This window comes from Opisthocomus hoazin, chromosome 30, assembly GCF_030867145.1.
Source record: "Opisthocomus hoazin isolate bOpiHoa1 chromosome 30, bOpiHoa1.hap1, whole genome shotgun sequence".
NCBI lineage: Eukaryota > Metazoa > Chordata > Aves > Opisthocomiformes > Opisthocomidae > Opisthocomus > Opisthocomus hoazin.
The window spans coordinates 5,275,047-5,283,273 of record NC_134443.1 but is presented as its reverse complement, the minus strand read 5'-3'; positions in this window follow the sequence as shown (position 1 = coordinate 5,283,273).

The window sequence follows — 8,227 nt, the reverse complement described above, 5'->3', positions numbered from 1 at the left end:
CTGCCCATGGCACTGTTCGCATAGAGGCACAGAGAATGGGGCTGCTTGCTTGTCTTGCCACCTCAAACTTCAAACGCATGCTGGGAAAGTTGGTGTCCCAGCCAGGCTCCTTTCGCAGCCCTGCTCCGAAAGTGCGGACGTCTGCAGATAGCTGGCAGCCAGAAGGGGCTAGCCTGGAAAGCTGTTGCTCAGCCTCATCTGCCCATGGCACTGCTCGCACAGAGGCACAGAGAATGGGGCTGCTTGCTTGTCTTGCCACCTCAAACTTCAAACGTAGCCTGGGAAAGATGGTGTACCTGCTAGGGTCCTTTCGCAGCCCTGCTCTTGAAATGCGAACGTCTGCAGATAGCTGGCAGCCAGAAGGTGCTAGCCTGGAAAGCTGTTGCTCAGCCTCATCTGCCCATGGCAGTGCTCGCACAGAGGCACAGAGAATGGGGCTGCTTGCTTGTCTTGCCACCTCAAACTTCAAACGTAGCCTGGGAAAGTTGGTGTCCCAGCCAGGCTCCTTTCGCAGCCCTGCTCCGAAAGTGCGAACGTCTGCAGATAGCTGGCAGCCAGAAGGTGCTAGCCTGGAAAGCTGTTGCTCAGCCTCATCTGCCCATGGCACTGCTCACACACAGGCACAGAGAATGGGGCTGCTTGCTTGTCTTGCCACCTGAAACTTCAAACGCATGCTGGGAAAGTTGGTGTCCCAGCCAGGCTCCTTTCGCAGCCCTGCTCCGAAAGTGCGGACGTCTGCAGATAGCTGGCAGCCAGAAGGGGCTAGCCTGGAAAGCTGTTGCTCAGCCTCATCTGCCCATGGCACTGCTCGCACAGAGGCACAGAGAATGGGGCTGCTTGCTTGTCTTGCCACCTGAAACTTCAAACGTAGCCTGGGAAAGCTGGTGTACCTGCTAGGCTCCTTTCGCAGCCCTGCTCCGAAAGTGCGAACGTCTGCAGATAGCTGGCAGCCAGAAGGTGCTAGCCTGGAAAGCTGTTGCTCAGCCTCATCTGTCCATGGCACTGCTCGCACAGAGGCACAGAGAATGGGGCTCCTTGCTTGTCTTGCCACCTCAAACTTCAAACGTAGCCTGGGAAAGATGGTGTACCGGCTAGGCTCCTTTCACAGCCCTGCTCTTGAAATGCGAACGTCTGCAGATAGCTGGCAGGCAGAAGGTGCTAGCCTGGAAAGCTGTTGCTCAGCCTCATCTGCCCATGGCACTGTTCGCATAGAGGCACAGAGAATGGGGCTGCTTGCTTGTCTTGCCACCTCAAACTTCAAACGCATGCTGGGAAAGTTGGTGTCCCAGCCAGGCTCCTTTCGCAGCCCTGCTCCGAAAGTGCGGACGTCTGCAGATAGCTGGCAGCCAGAAGGGGCTAGCCTGGAAAGCTGTTGCTCAGCCTCATCTGCCCATGGCACTGCTCGCACAGAGGCACAGAGAATGGGGCTGCTTGCTTGTCTTGCCACCTCAAACTTCAAACGTAGCCTGGGAAAGATGGTGTACCTGCTAGGGTCCTTTCGCAGCCCTGCTCTTGAAATGCGAACGTCTGCAGATAGCTGGCAGCCAGAAGGTGCTAGCCTGGAAAGCTGTTGCTCAGCCTCATCTGCCCATGGCAGTGCTCGCACAGAGGCACAGAGAATGGGGCTGCTTGCTTGTCTTGCCACCTGAAACTTCAAACGTAGCCTGGGAAAGTTGGTGTCCCAGCCAGGCTCCTTTCGCAGCCCTGCTCCGAAAGTGCGAACGTCTGCAGATAGCTGGCAGCCAGAAGGTGCTAGCCTGGAAAGCTGTTGCTCAGCCTCATCTGCCCATGGCACTGCTCGCACAGAGGCACAGAGAATGGGGCTGCTTGCTTATCTTGCCACCTCAAACTTCAAACGTAGCCTGGGAATGATGGTGTACCTGCTAGGCTCCTTTCACAGCCCTTCTCTTGAAATGCGAACGTCTGCAGATAGCTGGCAGCCAGAATGGGCTAGCCTGGAAAGCTGTTGCTCAGCCTCATCTGCCCATGGCAGTGCTCGCACAGAGGCACAGAGAATGGGGCTGCTTGCTTGTCTTGCCACCTGAAACTTCAAACGTAGCCTGGGAAAGCTGGTGTACCTGCTAGGCTCCTTTCGCAGCCCTGCTCCGAAAGTGCGAACGTCTGCAGATAGCTGGCAGCCAGAAGGTGCTAGCCTGGAAAGCTGTTGCTCAGCCTCATCTGCCCATGGCACTGCTCGCACAGAGGCACAGAGAATGGGGCTGCTTGATTGTCTTGCCACCTCAAACTTCAAACGCATGCTGGGAAAGTTGGTGTCCCAGCCAGGCTCCTTTCGCAGCCCTGCTCCGAAAGTGCGGACGTCTGCAGATAGCTGGCAGCCAGAAGGTGCTATCCTGGAAAGCTGTTGCTCAGCCTCATCTGCCCATGGCACTGCTCGCACAGAGGCACAGAGAATGGGGCTGCTTGCTTGTCTTGCCACCTCAAACTTCAAACGTAGCCTGGGAAATTTGGTGTCCCTGCTAGGCTCCTTTCGCAGCCCTGCTCCGAAAGTGCGAACGTCTGCAGATAGCTGGCAGCCAGAAGGTGCTAGCCTGGAAAGCTGTTGCTCAGCCTCATCTGCCCATGGCAGTGCTCGCACAGAGGCACAGAGAATGGGGCTGCTTGCTTGTCTTGCCACCTCAAACTTCAAACGCATGCTGGGAAAGTTGGTGTCCCAGCCAGGCTCCTATCACAGCCCTGCTCCGAAAGAGCGAACGTCTGCAGATAGCTGGCAGCCAGAAGGTGCTAGCCTGGAAAGCTGTTGCTCAGCCTCATCTGCCCATGGCACTGCTCGCACAGACGCACAGAGAATGGGGCTGCTTGCTTGTCTTGCCACCTCAAACTTCAAACGCAGCCTGGCAGAGATGGTGTACTGGCTAGGCTCCTTTCGCAGCCCTGCTCTTGAAATGCGAACGTCTGCAGATAGCTGGCAGCCAGAAGGTGCAAGCCTGGAAAGCTGTTGCTCAGCCTCATCTGCCCATGGCACTGCTCGCACAGAGGCACAGAGAATGGGGCTGCTTGCTTGTCTTGCCACCTCAAAATTCAAAAGCATGCTGGGAAAGTTGGTGTCCCAGCCAGCCTCCTTTCGCAGCCCTGCTCCGAAAGTGCGAACTTCTGCAGATAGCTAGCAGGCAGACGGTGCTAGCCTGGAAAGCTGTTGCTCAGCCTCATCTGCCCATGGCAGTGCTCGCACAGAGGCACAGAGAATGGGGCTGCTTGCTTGTCTTGCCACCTCAAACTTCAAACGTAGCCTGGGAAAGATGGTGTACCTGCTAGGGTCCTTTCGCAGCCCTGCTCTTGAAATGCGAACGTCTGCAGATAGCTGGCAGCCAGAAGGTGCTAGCCTGGAAAGCTGTTGCTCAGCCTCATCTGCCCATGGCAGTGCTCGCACAGAGGCACAGAGAATGGGGCTGCTTGCTTGTCTTGCCACCTCAAACTTCAAACGTAGCCTGGGAAAGTTGGTGTCCCAGCCAGGCTCCTTTCGCAGCCCTGCTCCGAAAGTGCGAACGTCTGCAGATAGCTGGCAGCCAGAAGGTGCTAGCCTGGAAAGCTGTTGCTCAGCCTCATCTGCCCATGGCACTGCTCACACACAGGCACAGAGAATGGGGCTGCTTGCTTGTCTTGCCACCTGAAACTTCAAACGCATGCTGGGAAAGTTGGTGTCCCAGCCAGGCTCCTTTCGCAGCCCTGCTCCGAAAGTGCGGACGTCTGCAGATAGCTGGCAGCCAGAAGGGGCTAGCCTGGAAAGCTGTTGCTCAGCCTCATCTGCCCATGGCACTGCTCGCACAGAGGCACAGAGAATGGGGCTGCTTGCTTGTCTTGCCACCTGAAACTTCAAACGTAGCCTGGGAAAGCTGGTGTACCTGCTAGGCTCCTTTCGCAGCCCTGCTCCGAAAGTGCGAACGTCTGCAGATAGCTGGCAGCCAGAAGGTGCTAGCCTGGAAAGCTGTTGCTCAGCCTCATCTGTCCATGGCACTGCTCGCACAGAGGCACAGAGAATGGGGCTCCTTGCTTGTCTTGCCACCTCAAACTTCAAACGTAGCCTGGGAAAGATGGTGTACCGGCTAGGCTCCTTTCACAGCCCTGCTCTTGAAATGCGAACGTCTGCAGATAGCTGGCAGGCAGAAGGTGCTAGCCTGGAAAGCTGTTGCTCAGCCTCATCTGCCCATGGCACTGTTCGCATAGAGGCACAGAGAATGGGGCTGCTTGCTTGTCTTGCCACCTCAAACTTCAAACGCATGCTGGGAAAGTTGGTGTCCCAGCCAGGCTCCTTTCGCAGCCCTGCTCCGAAAGTGCGGACGTCTGCAGATAGCTGGCAGCCAGAAGGGGCTAGCCTGGAAAGCTGTTGCTCAGCCTCATCTGCCCATGGCACTGCTCGCACAGAGGCACAGAGAATGGGGCTGCTTGCTTGTCTTGCCACCTCAAACTTCAAACGTAGCCTGGGAAAGATGGTGTACCTGCTAGGGTCCTTTCGCAGCCCTGCTCTTGAAATGCGAACGTCTGCAGATAGCTGGCAGCCAGAAGGTGCTAGCCTGGAAAGCTGTTGCTCAGCCTCATCTGCCCATGGCAGTGCTCGCACAGAGGCACAGAGAATGGGGCTGCTTGCTTGTCTTGCCACCTGAAACTTCAAACGTAGCCTGGGAAAGTTGGTGTCCCAGCCAGGCTCCTTTCGCAGCCCTGCTCCGAAAGTGCGAACGTCTGCAGATAGCTGGCAGCCAGAAGGTGCTAGCCTGGAAAGCTGTTGCTCAGCCTCATCTGCCCATGGCACTGCTCGCACAGAGGCACAGAGAATGGGGCTGCTTGCTTATCTTGCCACCTCAAACTTCAAACGTAGCCTGGGAATGATGGTGTACCTGCTAGGCTCCTTTCACAGCCCTTCTCTTGAAATGCGAACGTCTGCAGATAGCTGGCAGCCAGAATGGGCTAGCCTGGAAAGCTGTTGCTCAGCCTCATCTGCCCATGGCAGTGCTCGCACAGAGGCACAGAGAATGGGGCTGCTTGCTTGTCTTGCCACCTGAAACTTCAAACGTAGCCTGGGAAAGCTGGTGTACCTGCTAGGCTCCTTTCGCAGCCCTGCTCCGAAAGTGCGAACGTCTGCAGATAGCTGGCAGCCAGAAGGTGCTAGCCTGGAAAGCTGTTGCTCAGCCTCATCTGCCCATGGCACTGCTCGCACAGAGGCACAGAGAATGGGGCTGCTTGATTGTCTTGCCACCTCAAACTTCAAACGCATGCTGGGAAAGTTGGTGTCCCAGCCAGGCTCCTTTCGCAGCCCTGCTCCGAAAGTGCGGACGTCTGCAGATAGCTGGCAGCCAGAAGGTGCTATCCTGGAAAGCTGTTGCTCAGCCTCATCTGCCCATGGCACTGCTCGCACAGAGGCACAGAGAATGGGGCTGCTTGCTTGTCTTGCCACCTCAAACTTCAAACGTAGCCTGGGAAATTTGGTGTCCCTGCTAGGCTCCTTTCGCAGCCCTGCTCCGAAAGTGCGAACGTCTGCAGATAGCTGGCAGCCAGAAGGTGCTAGCCTGGAAAGCTGTTGCTCAGCCTCATCTGCCCATGGCAGTGCTCGCACAGAGGCACAGAGAATGGGGCTGCTTGCTTGTCTTGCCACCTCAAACTTCAAACGCATGCTGGGAAAGTTGGTGTCCCAGCCAGGCTCCTATCACAGCCCTGCTCCGAAAGAGCGAACGTCTGCAGATAGCTGGCAGCCAGAAGGTGCTAGCCTGGAAAGCTGTTGCTCAGCCTCATCTGCCCATGGCACTGCTCGCACAGACGCACAGAGAATGGGGCTGCTTGCTTGTCTTGCCACCTCAAACTTCAAACGCAGCCTGGCAGAGATGGTGTACTGGCTAGGCTCCTTTCGCAGCCCTGCTCTTGAAATGCGAACGTCTGCAGATAGCTGGCAGCCAGAAGGTGCAAGCCTGGAAAGCTGTTGCTCAGCCTCATCTGCCCATGGCACTGCTCGCACAGAGGCACAGAGAATGGGGCTGCTTGCTTGTCTTGCCACCTCAAAATTCAAAAGCATGCTGGGAAAGTTGGTGTCCCAGCCAGCCTCCTTTCGCAGCCCTGCTCCGAAAGTGCGAACTTCTGCAGATAGCTAGCAGGCAGACGGTGCTAGCCTGGAAAGCTGTTGCTCAGCCTCATCTGCCCATGGCAGTGCTCGCACAGAGGCACAGAGAATGGGGCTGCTTGCTTATCTTGCCACCTCAAACTTCAAACGTAGCCTGGGAAAGATGGTGTACCGGCTAGGCTTCTTTAGCAGCCCTGGTCTTGAAATGCGAACGTCTGCAGATAGCTGGCAGCCAGAAGAGGCTAGCCTGGAAAGCTGTTGCTCAGCCTCATCTGCCCATGGCAGTGCTCGCATAGAGGCACAGAGAATGGGGCTGCTTGCTTGTCTTGCCACCTCAAACTTCAAACGCATGCTGGGAAAGTTGGTGTCCCAGCCAGGCTCCTATCACAGCCCTGCTCCGAAAGTGCGAACGTCTGCAGATAGCTGGCAGCCAGAAGGTGCTAGCCTGGAAAGCTGTTGCTCAGCCTCATCTGCCCATGGCACTGCTCGCACAGAGGCACAGAGAATGGGGCTGCTTGCTTGTCTTGCCACCTCAAACTTCAAACGTAGCCTGGCAGAGATGGTGTACCTGCTGGGGTCCTTTCGCAGCCCTGCTCCGAAAGTGAGAACGTCTGCAGATAGCTGGCAGCCAGAAGGTGCTAGCCTGGAAAGCTGTTGCTCAGCCTCATCTGCCCATGGCAGTGCTCGCACAGAGGCACAGAGAATGGGGCTGCTTGCTTGTCTTGCCACCTGAAACTTCAAACGTAGCCTGGGAAAGTTGGTGTCCCAGCCAGGCTCCTTTCGCAGCCCTGCTCCGAAAGTGCGAACGTCTGCAGATAGCTGGCAGCCAGAAGGGGCTATCCTGGAAAGCTGTTGCTCAGCCTCATCTGCCCATGGCACTGCTCGCACAGAGGCACAGAGAATGGGGCTGCTTGCTTATCTTGCCACCTCAAACTTCAAACGTAGCCTGGGAAAGATGGTGTACCTGCTAGGCTCCTTTCACAGCCCTTCTCTTGAAATGCGAACGTCTGCAGATAGCTGGCAGCCAGAAGGGGCTAGCCTGGAAAGCTGTTGCTCAGCCTCATCTGCCCATGGCAGTGCTCGCACAGAGGCACAGAGAATGGGGCTGCTTGCTTGTCTTGCCACCTGAAACTTCAAACGTAGCCTGGGACAGCTGGTGTACCTGCTAGGCTCCTTTCGCAGCCCTGCTCCGAAAGTGCGAACGTCTGCAGATAGCTGGCAGCCAGAAGGTGCTAGCCTGGAAAGCTGTTGCTCAGCCTCATCTGCCCATGGCACTGCTCGCACACAGGCACAGAGAATGGGGCTGCTTGCTTGTCTTGCCACCTCAAACTTCAAACGTAGCCTGGGAAAGTTGGTGTCCCAGCGAGGCTCCTTTCGCAGCCCTGCTCCGAAAGTGCGGACGTCTGCAGATAGCTGGCAGCCAGAAGGGGCTAGCCTGGAAAGCTGTTGCTCAGCCTCATCTGCCCATGGCACTGCTCGCACAGAGGCACAGAGAATGGGGCTGCTTGCTTGTCTTGCCACCTCAAACTTCAAACGTAGCCTGGGAAATTTGGTGTCCCTGCTAGGCTCCTTTCTCAGCCCTGCTCCGAAAGTGCGAACGTCTGCAGATAGCTGGCAGCCAGAAGGTGCTAGCCTGGAAAGCTGTTGCTCAGCCTCATCTGCCCATGGCACTGCTCGCACGGAGGCACAGAGAATGGGGCTGCTTGCTTGTCTTGCCACCTCAAACTTCAAACTTAGCCTGGCAGAAATGGTGTACCTGCTAGGCTCCTTTCGCTGCCCTGCTCCGAAAGTGCAAACGTCTGCAGATAGCTGGCAGCCAGAAGGGGCTATCCTGGAAAGCTGTTGCTCAGCCTCATCTGCCCATGGCAGTGCTCGCACAGAGGCACAGAGAATGGGGCTGCTTGCTTGTCTTGCCACCTCAAACATCAAACGTAGCCTGGGAAAGTTGGTGTCCCAGCCAGGCTCCTTTCGCAGCCCTGCTCCGAAAGAGCGAACGTCTGCAGATAGCTGGCAGGCAGAAGGTGCTAGCCTGGAAAGCTGTTGCTCAGCCTCATCTGCCCGTTGCACTGCTCGCACAGAGGCACAGAGAATGGGGCTGCTTGCTTATCTTGCCACCTGAAACTTCAAACGTAGCCTGGGAAAGATGGTGCCCCAGCCAGGCTC